This window comes from Hypanus sabinus, chromosome 5 (genome assembly GCF_030144855.1).
Source record: "Hypanus sabinus isolate sHypSab1 chromosome 5, sHypSab1.hap1, whole genome shotgun sequence".
Classification (NCBI taxonomy): Eukaryota; Metazoa; Chordata; class Chondrichthyes; order Myliobatiformes; family Dasyatidae; genus Hypanus; species Hypanus sabinus.
The window spans coordinates 128,054,581-128,070,160 of NC_082710.1; positions in this window are offsets into that span (position 1 = coordinate 128,054,581).

Here is a 15,580-nt window from a genome sequence, read left to right on the forward strand (position 1 = left end):
GCTCGCACCCCGTCCCCAGGTTTATTAAGGTCAACCATTGATCCTTACCTGATGATCTTTTTTCTAACAACCAATCCAACAATGATAAACATGAAATCTTCTCGATTCTAAGTGTCTTGAGTCTTGGGATCTTAATCCCTCCTTATTCTTTTAGTCCCCCAAATTATGTCCCTTTGCATATTTCTGATTCTACTGTAAATATGGCAGAATGGACTTTTATTCTTCAGGTTATATTAGCAAAATCCTGGATTCTCTCCATAAAATTGCTAACCTTTGTTGATTTTTCGTTGTAATTAAGATGCTCCTTCATGACTTTTGTATGTTGTGGTAGAGCAGATTAAATTGGCGGCTGTGATTTAAAATCCCACCATGACAGCTGGAGACTGTAAATTTGTAATTAAGATTAAAATAGCATCAGTAGCAATGACTGTAAAGTAACCAGATTATCATAAAACCCCATCTGCCTCACTAATGTCCTTAGGGAATGAAATATCCTGTCATTGTTTGGCCTGCCCTACAAGCTACTCCAAAATCTGAAACCTGTTGTCCCTGAAATAGCTTAAAAAAGTTACCCGGTCCAAGATCCATGGTTCAATTTAATACATCAGGGAATGCATACAGTATACAATCTGAAATTACATAATAATTACATTGCAATTGTCTTTTGTAGATCTGAAATTACATAATAATTACATTATAATTGTCTTTTGTAGGTTCATGAATGAAACATTGACTCTGTTGCTCTTACCACAGATGCTGCATGTCCTGTTGAGTATTTCCAACATTTAGAGTTATCGAGCCATACAACATTGTTTTAATTGGGCAATAAGTGTTGGCCTTGCCAGTAACACTCATATCCTGGGAAGGACAGAACATTCAGCAACTGCCCTGAGATCTTCACTTACTAAAAATATTTTATTATTATTGTCCTTAGGATGCTTTATGATATGACAAGAGCAAATGATCAAGGTATTTGTTGCTTTGAACGATATTCAATATAACTGAATTCTTGATTATTTGTTTCCCTAAGCAGCAAGTTTATATCACATGCAAATCCCGAATATTTGTCTGTCCAAGCAATAGCCATACTTGAGTTTACTTAGCTGTACACACATAGGGAACAAATAAGAATACTGCTCTGTTGTTTCTTAAAGGAGTTTGGAGGCAATTTACAATGAGGTTAATGGGTATCCGTCACTAGGAAGTAACACAGTTACCTTTTTTTGAGAAGTTGGTCCCAGATTATTTACACTTTTATCAAAGAATATGGTATAATTGGCAAGAACTATATATTTAGTGAATCTCTAATTGCCCTTGAACTGATTTGCTTGCAGTTAGAAGGTGGGACTCAATCACATTGCTCTGGATATGGAGATACATGTAGGCTAGATTGGGTGTTATGGAGCAGGTTGTCATCTCTGGATTATGTCATTAATGAACCAGATCACTCTTTCTCTTTTAATATGGAAATCTATCTGTTTCAAGATCATCCATTGGATGCCTCTTCTTGCATTGCAGATTTACTTATCAAGCTAATTGAAACCCCCCAGTTACCAGGATGGAACAGTTTGCATTCAGGTTCGTTGTCATAGGCAAAGAACCCAAAGTATAAATACCATTATAGTTTGCATTTTGAAGCACGCAACAGAGTGGGATTTGAACTCTTGAAGTCATATACAAGGCAAAACAGAGTGACTTGAAAGAATTAGTGAGTGTTTTATTGAAGATCTGGTTGTTTCACGAGACTGAATCTTGTTCACTAATAGCCAGCAGAACAGTTAACTCTATTGATGGAACACCATTTGCTGAAGAGACAGGAGATTGTACATTGTATCCTGCCTGCACCTTTAACCAGGTTGTTCTGGCAGACTGGAGATTCCATTCATTTGAATGGATCATACAATCCTGTGCAAAAGGTTTGTTATTCATATATTTTCTTCACTTTTTGATTATTTAAATCTACTTAGGCATTGACTAAAAGATCTTGACTTTGAACAACAAATGAAAAAAAGATGATCAAAAATCTAGGATTTCTAGAAAAGTCCATCAAATCTTCTGAAGGTACCGTGAGGATTAAGAGAAACAACTTTTGAGACCCTTTTAACGCTAAAGCTTCTTTATGTCTTATCAATCTATTCTAGGTCTATCAGGCTAGGGTAATTGGATGGATAGAGCTTTTGCAGTTTTGTATGGGAATGCAATAGGTGTGAATCTAGGCAATGGACTTAATTTAGCTTAATTCAATTCATGATCATCGCTACCATTGCTATTTATTTAGTGGATATTAATTTAGTAAATAACTTAAATTCTCCAGCCAAGGTGAGATTAGTTACCCGAACATTAGTAAATTGGTGCGATGTTGTAACCACAATGACAATAACACCTAATCCCAGATAAGGACAGCACATTCTTCAGCAAGTTCCATCGCACACCTCACCTATATTACAATTAGCTGCTCAGTTTCAATGACCTTCTGGAGAGTCACTTCCTAACCCACCTCTTTGGCAAGTTTCTAACTCTTACTCTATGCAAGCTTGTAACCCTTGAAGTAGAATTCCAATTAATTAGTGGTTGCTTGGCTCTATGATGTAACTATGGTTATCTCTATAATTTCTTGTTGAGATGTAAATATGTTCATAGCAACTCAGAGTTTTTGGAGAATCTTGCCATTGGATTTGACAGAATGACAGAAGGCTGTGATAGAGGATTGTGCACTCCCCAGTATTGTTTTGGTATCGATTTCCATGCAAATTTGTGTTCATACTGTTGAGTAATTGTACCTGAGATACATCATCAGGATTGACAAATTCATATGTTGGTATCAAAAGAGTGGTGCACCTGTCCAGCTAATTAAAGTCCTGAGAGAATGACTCTACAATCTTGGATAGGATTTATATCGGCACCAAGGCCACTTAGACCATACCACCATAAGCCAGAAGAGCAGAATAGGCCATTTTGCCCATTGAGTCTGCTCCGCCATTTGGTCATGGCTAAATATTATCCCTCTCAACACCATTTTTCTGCCTTCTCCCCACAACCTTTGACATTCTTTCTAATCAAGAATACATCAACCTCTGCTTTAAATACGCCCCAATAATTTTGCCTCCACAGCCATGTGACATTGAATTCCATAGTTTCTCTTCCTTCTGACTAAAAAAAATCCCTCCTCATCTCTGTTCTAAAGGGACACACTTCTATTCTGATTCTGTGCCCTCTAGTTCTTATCTCTCCCACTATTGAAAACATCCTCTGAATGTCCACTCCATTTAGGACTTTGAATATTCGATAGGTTTCAATGAGACCTCCCGCCCACGCCCCCCCACTTTCTTATAAACTCCAGTGAGTGCAGGCACAGAGTCATCAAGTGCACCTCATTGCTAAACTTTACATTGTCAGGATCATTTTCAAAAACCTCATCTAGACCCTTTCCATTGCTTCTTAGATAAGGGACCCAAGTCTGCTCACTAGCTGCGATTTCTTGATCCTGTGACAATATACTATTGTTTGAAGTCCATAATAGACAACTGTCACCCGCCACTACAACAGTACATTTTTTCCTTTGATTACTAAACACTTGTCTTATGCATTAATTTAGAAAACAGGTAAAACAATGGTAACTGGGAAAGGAAATCCATTTATAAACATGTTCTACAATTGATTTTCCCTTATGAGGACAGTTTTTTACTGGAAGTTACAATCAGCCTTTAACTGGTCGTATGATGATGTAAGAGGGCAATTGTGGGTGTCAATGAGTAACTGTTTCACAAATCATCTGTCTTCACCTCTGTTTCAATATTTCCTCTAATTCATCTTACCTAATGTACTTGTGTTGCATGAGATTCTCCTTTAAATTTGTGCATGCTTATTTGTTTTTTTTATTCTGAAGTTATGCAGCATGTCGGCAACTATTCACATTTTTGGTATCTTGTTAAGATCTTAAAGTTTTAAAGAGGCCTAAATGAAGCAAATATTAGATTTTTTTTGCTTTCTAATGGTTTGTATTATAGTTGAGCTTTATTGAATTTTGATTATCTGAAATGTTCTCTATGTGATTATAAACCATAATAATAAACCAGAGCTTTACTCTCTCAGTAACTATCCATCCAAATTAAACCATCCTTCACGTAATACAAACAACATAATCATCATATTCTGCCCATTAATGAATGTATGATACTTTTTTTCCTAGTATAAAAGCCAATGACTTCAGTTATGGTAATTATGATTCAGTTATGGTAATTCAGTTATGGTAGTTATGATTTTTAATTCAATGCAAAGCATTATCGGTAATTTCAGGAAGTTGTTCATTCATAAGGGGTGAGCATTGCCCACTGTTTATTGCACGTCCAGAGATGCTCCCTCACTGAGATCATTACAGAAAGCATCTATGGTCGACTGTTAAATATAAGCCACACAAGTACAGATAGTGGATTTCTGTCTATGAAGAACACAAGGAAATTCAATGATTTTAATTGAAATTCATTAACATCATTGTCATAATTTCTCATTTTAGATTTTTTTAATTGATTTATATAATTTTTTGTGAAAATAAATTCCACTGCTGTCTCAGTGGGATTCAAGCTCCAATTCATTATTCCACATCTCTCAGCGCTAGGTTAACACTTTGCTACAGTCCCCATGTAGTGATAGAATTGATGCGTGCAACCTTTTTATCTTTGCTTAGTCCTTGTACTCATCTGTTAATTTTTGACAACCTGTTGTTCTGCACAATGACCAGTCATGATCCAAAATCCACTAAAGGAAGTGATGTAATTGAGGTCTTAGGAAGAGCAAACCATTTCTAAAGAATTTGCCAATGACAATCATTTGCCATGCAATATGGCATGCAATGCTGATGATGAATAGTGGTGTGGAATCTTGGAATAAGTCCCCATAACTCCACCTTGAATATACAACCCACTCCAGTACACGATATATTACAGATGTTCCAGCACACAAAATTACGAACTCAGATTATTACACTATAGAATCGTTGCAAGATAATCATTTAGAGTTGACACCTGATTTCAAAAGCCCAGTTGCTTTCAGTGAAATTCTTCTGGTGTCAAGAAGTTCTACAACATTTGGCCAATGCTGACTGCATCTTGACTTGAGATTTAGCGCCTTGTAATTGGACCTGATGCCACTGAAGATTACAGCCAGAAGGTGGAATATATCTCATCCCGAAACTTTGATGGTCCATTTCCCTTCATAGATTTTCCCTGACCTGCTAAATTCCTCTAGCATTTGTGTGTCTTGAAATGCTTTGTCATTGGCTTTAGTGAAGAAAATTGAACTGAATACTCCCAGCAAATGCTCTCCAATTCTAAGAAGCAGAAATTCAGCAGCATGTTATCAGAAAACGATGCCTCATTAAATATCATGGGATTCTGAGATTTCTACTACATTCATTGACTACTATCAGTTTGATATTTCTGAACATGAAATAAAATTACTGAGGTGGAAAGAATGTTCATTTATATAACTTTCTCGAACAATTACGGGAATTTTTTTGATTCTCTGATATTTTATACTAAGTGGATAAAATCATACATCGCCTAGGCCTAAATGTTTTCATTCTAAGGGATCCCTTTGGCTTAACAAATCTTTCTGAGAAAGCCTGTCCACAAAGCAGATCATTTTGTGACTGACAAACGGATGTTTAAACAATAGAAATGGAAATGCTGCCTTCTGCCTCCCTGAGACTTCTTTATTACTTACACCTTTCATATACATGAGGAGTAAAGCGCTTTATGTTATGTCTCCATCTAAATGTGCAATTTATAGCAATTTATAATAAATAGTATGTACAACAGGACAGTCAATATAATATAGAAATATGGTTGTGTTAGCATGAATTAAATAGTCTGATGGCCTAGTAGAAGAAGCTGTCCTGGAGCCTGTTGGTCCTGGTTTTTATGCTGTGGCTGGTAGCAGCTGAAAAAGTTTGTGGTTGGGGTGACACAGGTCCCCGTTGATCCTTCAGGCCCTTTTTGCACACTTGTCTTTGTAAATGCCCTGAACAGTGAGAAGTTCACCTCTACAGATGTGTTGGGCTGTCCGCACCACTTCCTGCAAATTGAGGGAGTACCGTTCCCATTTCAGGCAGTGATGCAGCCAGTCAGGATGATCTCAATTGTGCCTCTACAGGAACTTCTTAGGATTTGGGGGCCCATACCAAACTTCTTCAACCATCTGAAGTGTAAGGTGCAGGTTTGTTATCACTGATATATAGCGTGAAATTTGGTGTTTTTATAGCTGTAGTACAATATAAGACATAATAAAAATCACACACACAAAATGCTAGAGGAGCTCAGTAGGTCAGGCAGCATCTATGGAAAAGAGTAAACAGTAAACATTTTGAGCTAAGACCCTTCATTAGATTTGAAGAAGGCTCCCTCAAAGGTGAATAATTTGAATCACATTGCATTAATAACTATTCTTAACTAATTCATAGAGCAACAAAAATCTATTCATGCTACGTAAATATCAAAGTTTAATATAAAGATGTCTTCAATAAATTATAGTCAAATTATGAAAAATACATTAAAAACTGCTTATATTAAAAGGAAATTTTAAAAAATCAAAAGCTGCAAATATGACATAGCAATAAAGTCATAGAAAAGTATAACACAGAAACACTCTCTTCAGCCCATCTTGTCTATGCTGAGCCATTTAAACTGCTGACTCTCATTAACTTGCACCCAAAACATAGCCCTCCATACCCCTATCATCCATGTACCCACCCAAACTTCTCACCGAAATTGAGTATACGTCCACATAAAAATGCAGGAATTTCTCAGCAGGTCAGGCAGCATCTGTGGAAATAAAATCATCTTTTGTATGTGATAACAGGTAAATTTGTGAACATTCAATTATCACCTCACTTTAATGAGCCAGACAGTTTGAGGAATGGGAGACTTCAGATCTCATTACAGCATTATGAATGACAAAACATCATTTTGCATTCACAGACCTCAATGTCAACAAGTATCAAGAGTAAATTATTATTTTTGCATAGTTTGCTTAGAAACTCATGAATGATTAATCCATATCAGATGATTAATTGATTAGATAGCCTTGGCCATGATGCTTGCATGAAATAATGAGAGAGTAAAAATTAATAACAATCCTTCTTTCCTCCTTGCTTATTTTTGTGTTATTGGGCCCAAAATCTAAAATAGTGATGTCCATATCCAATGCCTCTTTTACTCCCCAAAGGATTTGCATTTTTGATGATACACAATGACAAGCAATAATTGCATCAGCTAATCATCAGTTCGCAGCCCGAAAAGTTGACTGTTTACTTTTTTCCATAGATGCTGCCTGATCTGCTGAGCTCCTTCAGCATCTTGTGTGTGTTGCTCAGATTTCCAGCATCAGCAGATTTTTTCAAGTTTTTTTTTAAATAAAGATTACTCCCGTCACTGGCACAAGAATTGAAGATATCTTTTTCACAAAGGGATCATGACATATTTGATGAACCATTCATGAAGTGGCATTCTACCAAAAAAATTCTTTTGTTTTCTTTCATTTCCAGTACTTCACTTTATTTAGTTCAAAGTTGCTGAATTGTGTGTGTGTGTCTATTTAATGAATGCTGCGCTGATTCTAAGCTCCGTACAGAGATTGATAGTATCCTTTGCAGAAGTATCACCCCAGTGTGAAACATAACCTTTGTAGCTGTGAATCGCATGATGCCTCAGTGAATCCATTAAAGTTAATTTGTAAATGCTGCAGGAAATGTAATGAACTTCCATGGGTGGCTGTATGTGAACATCCATAACAATTCAACATGTAGCATTGTAACCGCCATAAAACTACAAATAATATAAAACTAAGGGATACAGTACCAACAAAATCCATGAAATGCAGGTAGCATCAAATTAATGTTCTTGCTTTTTCAAGTGAAGAAGCCATGAAATGTTTTAATTTATTTGGAGGAAATGTTTGTATTCCAATAAATCTGTTTTGGTGAAGAGATCTGGTCTGGACAATATAATGTGACAGATGGAGTAAATCTCGCACAACTTCTATTCCCAGAGCTAGTGGGAAGATAGAGGATAGAGGAGCTTTTAAAAACTTGCAGAGGGAAACTAAGAAGGTCATTCAGAAGGAAAAGTTGAATTATGGGAGGAAGCTGGCAAGTAATATCAAAGAAGATACTAAAAGCTTTTTTTAAATATATAAAGGTTAAAAGAGAGTCGAGGGTGGATATAGGACCATAGAAAATGATGCTGGAGATATTGTAATGAGAGATGCAGAGAAGGCAGAGGAACTGAATGTGTATTTTGCATCACTTTTCACAGTGGACAATGTCTGCAGTATACTGGACATTCAAGAGTATCAGGGAAGTGAAGTTTGTGCAGTGAAAATTACAACTGAGAAGGTACTCAGAAAGCTTAATGGTCTGAAGGTGGATAAATCTCCTGGATCTGATGGAATGCACCCTCGAATTCTGAAGGAAGTAACTGGAGAGATTGCCAAGCCATTTACAAAGACGTTTCAAGAATCGATAGATTCTAGCATTGTAGTGGATGACTGGAGAATTGCATATGTTACTCTGCTATTTAAGAAGGGTGGGAGGCAGCAGAAAGGAAATTATAGACCTGTTAACCTGACATCAGTGGCTAGGAAGTTGTTGGAATTGATTGTTAGGGATAAGATTACAGAGTACCTGGAGGCACATGACAAGTTAGGCCAAAGCCTGCATGGTTTCCTGAAAGGAAAATCCTACCTGACAAACCTACTGCAATTCTTTGAGGAAATTAAAAGCAGAGTAGATAAAGGAGATGTAGTAGATGTGGTGTACATGGATTTTCAGAAGTCCTTTGACAAGGTGCCGCACATGAGGCTGCTTAGCAAGATAAGAGCCCATGGAATTACAAGGAAGTTATTAGTGTACGTGGAGCATTGGTTAATTGGCAGAAAACAGAGAGTGGGAATAAAGGGATCCTATTCTGGCTGGCTGCCTGTTACCAGTGGAGTTCCATAGGGTTCGGCGTTGGGACTGTTCCTTTTTATGATTTATGTCAATGATTTTAACTATGGTATTAAGGGATTTGTGGCTAAATTTGCCAATGCTACAAAACAGGTGGAGGAGCAGGTAGTGTTGAGGAAACAGAGACACTGCAGACAGACTTAGATAGTTTAGGGGAATGGGCAAAGAAATGGCAAATGAAATACAATGTTTGAAAGTGTACAGTCATGCACTTTGGTGGAAGAAATAAAGGGCAGACTATTATTTATGTGGCGAGAGAATTCAAAATGCAGAGATGCAAAGGGACTCGGGAGTCCTTGTACAAGATGCCCTAAAAGTTAACCTCCAGGTTGAGTCGGTTGTGAAGAGGGTGAATGCAATATCGGCATTAATTTCTAGAGATATAGTATATAAGAGCAGGGATGTGATTTTGAGGTTCTATAAGGCACTCGTGAGACCACACTTGGAGTATTATGTGCAGTTTTGGGCAATCGATCTCTGCGGGATCCTGCCTAATTCCCTCAAAATTAGCCCTTCAACAGTTTAGGGCCCTAACATGTGGTCCCCTCCTATCCGTTTTCATCGCTATATTAAAACTGATAGAATTAATATTACTAGAACCAACCTGCTCCCTGACTCCCACTTCATTTATATGCTTTGTCTCATACATCAAGAGGAGATCCAATATTGCACCTTCCTCTGTAAGAAGATCTCCATATTGATGCAGGAAGTTTTCCTGTAAACATTTCACAAATTCCTCCCCAATGGGATGCTTAAAATTCCACATTGCCCAGTCAATTTCAAGGAAATTAGTACTTCCCACTGATAAAATCGTACTATTGAAATAACTATGACACATCATTCTATACTCCTGTTCCTCAAGTTCCTACTGAGTATTGGGGGGGTCTATAATACAAACCACTAGAGACACTCTCCACTTATGTTCCCAAGTTCTGCACATATGTTTTCACCAGACTTCCTTCAAGAATGCCATCTCTGTGGACTGCTATTATGTCCTCTCCTATCAAGAAGACAGCTATGTCCCCCTTCAGTTACCTGTACCTCTAATAAGGCAGTGGCATCTGTATCCTGGGACATTGAGATACCAGCCCTGCAATTATTTTAGCCCAGTTTCAGTTATGACTATAATAATCCAGTCCTCAGAGTCAACTATTCTCTGAGTGCAACCATTTTAGACTATACGAACATAAGATATAGGAGCAGAATTAGGCTATGTGGCCCATCGAGTTTGTTTCACTATTTCATCATGGCTGATCCAATTTTCTTCTCAGCACCAATCTCCTACCTTCTCCCCTTATCCCTTCATGCCCTGACCAATCAAAAATCTATCAACCTGTGCCTTAAATATACATAAAGAATTGACCTCCACAGCTGCCTTTGGCAAAGAATTTCATAGATTCACCATTCTCTGGCTTAAGAAATTCCTCATCTCTATTCTATATGAAAACCCTGTATTCTGAGGCTGTGTCCTCCGGTCTTAGACACTTCTACCATAAGAAAAAATCATCTCCACATCTACTCCATCAAGGCCTTAAATCATTCGATAGGTTTCAAAGAGGTCACACCTCATTCTTCTGAATTCTAGTTAAGACAGGCCCACAGCCATCAAACACTAGTCATAAGCCATAAAATTCTGGAATAATTTTCATGAATGTCCTTTGAATCCTCTCCAGTTTTCCTTTCTAAGATATGGGGCCCTAAACTGCTCACAATTCTTCAAGTGAGGCCTCACTAGTGCTTTATAAATTCTCAACATTACATCCTTGCTTTTATATTCTAGTCCTCTTGAAATGAATGCTAACATAACATCGCATTTGCATTCCTCACCAGAGGTTCAATCTGCAAATTAACCTTTAGGGAATCCTGCATAAAGACTCCCAAGTCCATTTTCATCTCAGTTTTTTGTATTTTCTCTCCATTTAGAAAATAGTCAACCCTTTCAGTTCTTTCACCAAAGTGCATGACCATTCACTTCCCAACACTGTATTCCATCTGCCATCTCTTTGACCACTCTCCTGAAAATTACATGCTCCACCACCTATCTTCATATCATCTGAGAATTTTGCAACAAAGCCATCACTTCCATCATCCAAATCATTGACATATAAAGTTAAAAGAACCGGTCACAACACAGACTCCTGTGGAACACCACCAGTCACCAGCAGCCAACCAGATGAGACTCCCTTTAACCCCATTCTTTGCCACCTACCTATCAGTCACAAGTTATTCCATGCTAGAATATTTCCTGTAGTACCATGGGCTTGTAACTTGTTAAGCTGTCTCGTGCAGCACCTTGTCAAAGGCCTTTTGATTCTCTTGTCTATTTTGACACCCATTTTACCCATTTATCCTCATGTATTGAAGTAAATGCCTTTTAACTGAGTATTCGTTTCCTTTGCTTTATTGTGTCCCTGGCTATCCTGCTTTGCCCTCGCTGGTTACTTCTTTACCTCATCACGTGGTCTAGTTCAGGGTCCCAACCCTTGCCAATCTAGTTCAAATCTTCCCATAGAGCATTTGCAAACTTCTCTGCAAGTGTATTGTTCCCTTTCTGGTTCAAGTGCAATCCATCCCTCCAGTACCTTAGAAGAGATCCCTATGATCCAAGTACCCGAACCCCTGCCCCTGAACCAAACCCTCAGCCGCAAATTAATTTGGACATGTTTGCCATCATGCAACAAAGATAGGCCTCAACACAAAGTGCACTGCAGATGCTGTGGTCAAATCAAGACGTGCAAAAAAGCTGGATGAACTCAGCAGGTCGGGCAGCATCCGTTGAAAGAAGCAGTTGATGTTTCGGGTCGAAACCCTTCATCAGGACTTTTCAGGACGACCTGAAACGTTGACTGCTTCTTGCAACGGATGCTGCCTGACCTGCTGAGTTCATCCAGGTTTTTTGTATGTAAAGATAGGCCTCACCATGTGCAAGCTAAGAATTACTTTTTACTAAAATAATCTGTGTATTTATCACATTTTGTTTGCCAACAACTTATCAATGCCCCCTTTAAAATTATGAGAAATAAGTTTCCATGTCTTTCTCTAGATACCGATCAATCAAAATGTGCAGTATGATCTCGCTTCTTGTCTGTTTGTAACTCTTACTTCAAACTGACTTCTTTATTGTACTACTATGATGCATTGCTATTAATAATGTTACCTTCCTGGACTGCAACTTTCTCCTCAAAGCCTGCTTCTCCAGCTAGAACAAACTCCATGTATCATAGTTGTGCAGTCATAGAGCACTAAAGCACTGAGAAAGGCCTGCAGCCTATTTAATCCATGCTGATCTGTTTTTCCGCCGAGTCCTATCCACCATGAATTTCTACTTAGCAAATGCTGAAGAGAAATATTTTATTAAATCCTATCCAGTTCCTGCAGTTTGAGATGTAGGCCAACCTACTGGTCTCTAAGAGGACCTACTCACTCTCTAGTCACCCTTTTTGTCTTAATATATGATGCACCATCAATAACTCACTCTGAGATGTAAGGCGAGATATCGGCTTTTATTGACTGGAAGAAGGAACCAGGAGTTAGTGACCATCATACTACGTCCTGGAGACTGAGAGGGAGCATAGGCCTCAGATCGCCTTTATACAGGGGTCTGTGGGAGGAGCCACAGGAGCAGTCAACAGGGGCATGTCCAGACAGGCACACGTAGTTTACCACAATATATTCATAGAATCTCTTAAGATTTCCTTTACCTTCTCAATACCCCTTTGTTCCATGTAGCTATCCAAACTTCTGTTAGATGATGCAGTTGAACCTGCATCCACCACTTGCACTGGAAGCTCATTCCACACTCTTACTAACTTTTGAGTGAAGAAGATTCTCCTTAGAGATTCACCTTCCACCCTAAACCTAGGACGTCTATTTCTATTCTCACCCAACCTCAGTGGAAAAAACTTGCATTTTTGTTCATTCTATCTGTACCCCTCATGCATTGTATACCTCTGTAAGATCTCTTCTCATTCTCCTATGGTCCCATGAATAAAGTCCTAACCTATTCAACCTTTCTCTCTAACTAAGGTCATCGAGTCCTGGCAACATTCTTGGAAAATTTCTCTGTACATTTTCAAAATTCTTGTTGTAGATCAGTGACCAGAACTGAGAACAACCCTCCAAATCCGGCCTCAACAACATCATATACAACTTCAACATAACATCCTAACTCGTGTACTTAGTGCTCTGATTTCTGAAGGCCAATGTGCTATAAGCTCTCTTAACGAGCCTATCTACCTGTGATGCCACTTCCAAGGAATTATGGCTCTGTATTCCCAGATTCCTTTGTTCTGTGGCATAGCTCAGTGCCCTACCGCTCACTGTCCATTGATGTTCATCCATCTTCCTCTTTTATGGCTATGGGAAAATCTGGTAAAATTATCATAGGTATGGGATAATTCAAAATGAATGAAACCCGTCCCCCTGCCCTGTTAGCTTTGACTGATTTTAATTGTTATTAAATGTGCCCTGACATTTAGAAACAGAGTTATATTGACCTAAATATTTTTAAAAAGTAGAATTTACTTACACATTTAAAAAATCAATTAAAACATCCAATTAAATGATTAAAACACAAACATAAAGTTGTTTCCGGTCAAGATGACGCCTGTGTACAATTCTCCCTCGGTTGAACTTCCAGATAGATCACTGTTTATCTCACCTCTTTTATGTCTGTTGTCCATCTTAAATCTGTTTCTGGAACTGTTAGAGCCTGTGACTTATAGTTTGGAGACCAATTATGTGATCCAGTGCTTTGCCGTCTTGAGAAGATTCAGGACTTGAGGGAACTCAAGCTCAAACCCTCGAGGCATCAAACAAAAGAAACTTCAAGACAGGGTGCGAGCTGATATTTGACTCAATTTTTCTGATTAAAGTGTCCATGATTTGCTGATTAAACTGTTGAGGAAGACTAAAACATCGAGGGGAGTGCTAAAGGCGAGCGAGGGTTCAGCGCCGACTACCTGCCTTTTGATCACTGATGGAGTGAAGCCTTTGGCATTTCACTGTGTGACAGCTTGCTATGCCCTGCAGTTGGGCCTCTGCATTGAAGCAATGTCTCTCTCTTTCTATGATGTTGGAGAATATTACTATGGACTATAGACTTCTAGCTACGGTTCTTTATATTCTGTTTTCACTCATTCTTGTTGTTTTTTTATATGGAGGGAGTGGGGGTTTGGAGGTTGATGTTCATGTTGCATTTTGTTTGGGGTGGAGTTTTGGGGGGGTCAATTGTTATTTTTGTGTTTTGATAGGATTTTTTGCATGGGTGAGTGGGTTTACTATTTTTCTTTGAACTGACTTCCATGGTTTTCTTAGTTTTGTGGAAACTAAGTGACAAATCTCAGAATTGTATACTGCACACATACACTTGATAATAAATGAACCTTTGAACCCTTTTGTGCATGCATAATCTGCAGCTCTACCAAATTCATTAAAATTATTGGAGTCTTTGACTCAGTGGAGGTGAAATGAATCCAAGCTAGGGGAAAGGATCTCCCAGTGTAAATGACAGAAAAATCAACAAGATTGTCCTTTGTCACTAGAATCCCTGTGGAGATTATCAATGGACCAAGCCAAAGATTCAATGTTCCAATTCTGTTCTTAGCTTTGAGATTTTGGTGTTTAGCAGTACAGGAATACATGCTCCTGCTTAACAATTTCAGTCCACAAGATCTGGAACAAAAGGTTCATATGTAGTATTCTATTGCATTGGTGGACTGGTCACTTTTCTAATGAGGGATTACAACATTGCAATATTGGTGTGTGCATGCTCCCTATTCAAAAATTAGAAATATGCCTCAATTAGTCAAAATAATATAAACATCAAGCGTACTTAAGTAGAAGCATGTCAAGCAGATAAAATAGAAAGCCTTATCAGAAATCAGCCAAAACGTTTTACTCAGTTTCTTTCTCCACAGATGCTGAATGTAGTGTCTAGTTCTAAAAATCCAATTGCCGTTGCTGGCAACGTACCATGGGCTGTTATTCTTGTATGATGCGCCCTCCAATCAATCTAGCAATGATGTTCCACGGAGCTGAAGAAGTGCACTTGATCCTTAACTATCAACAAGCAAAACAAGCAATCTTGAAGCAATGGAACTTAAGCATAATTAAATGTAATTAAGCAGTGAACAAAAGATATGACACATGGTGGTCCCAGAACCAAACTATACTGCCCAGAACAAAGCATGAGTAGATAGCTTATTTCCTTCGCTTTTACCACTCACATGACCAACCACCATAATGAATATAAGAAACATTCAACACAGAATGCAGTGCAGGCGCATGGCTTGTGAACTTCCCGTGAACGTCAGGACATTTTCAAGGACAGATATGTTAAAAAAGATCCCTTAGGATCATTGGGGACCCAAGCCAACCCAACCACCATCTATTCCAGCTGCTACCATCTGGGAAACGGTACTGCAGCATAAAAGCCAGGACCAACAGGCTCTGGGACAGCTTCTTTAACCAGACCATCAGAATGATGAACTCATGCTGATTCAAATGCACTCTTAAATTACACTGACTTTTCTATTTATTATAAATTACTATGATTGAATAGTGCACATTTAGATGGAG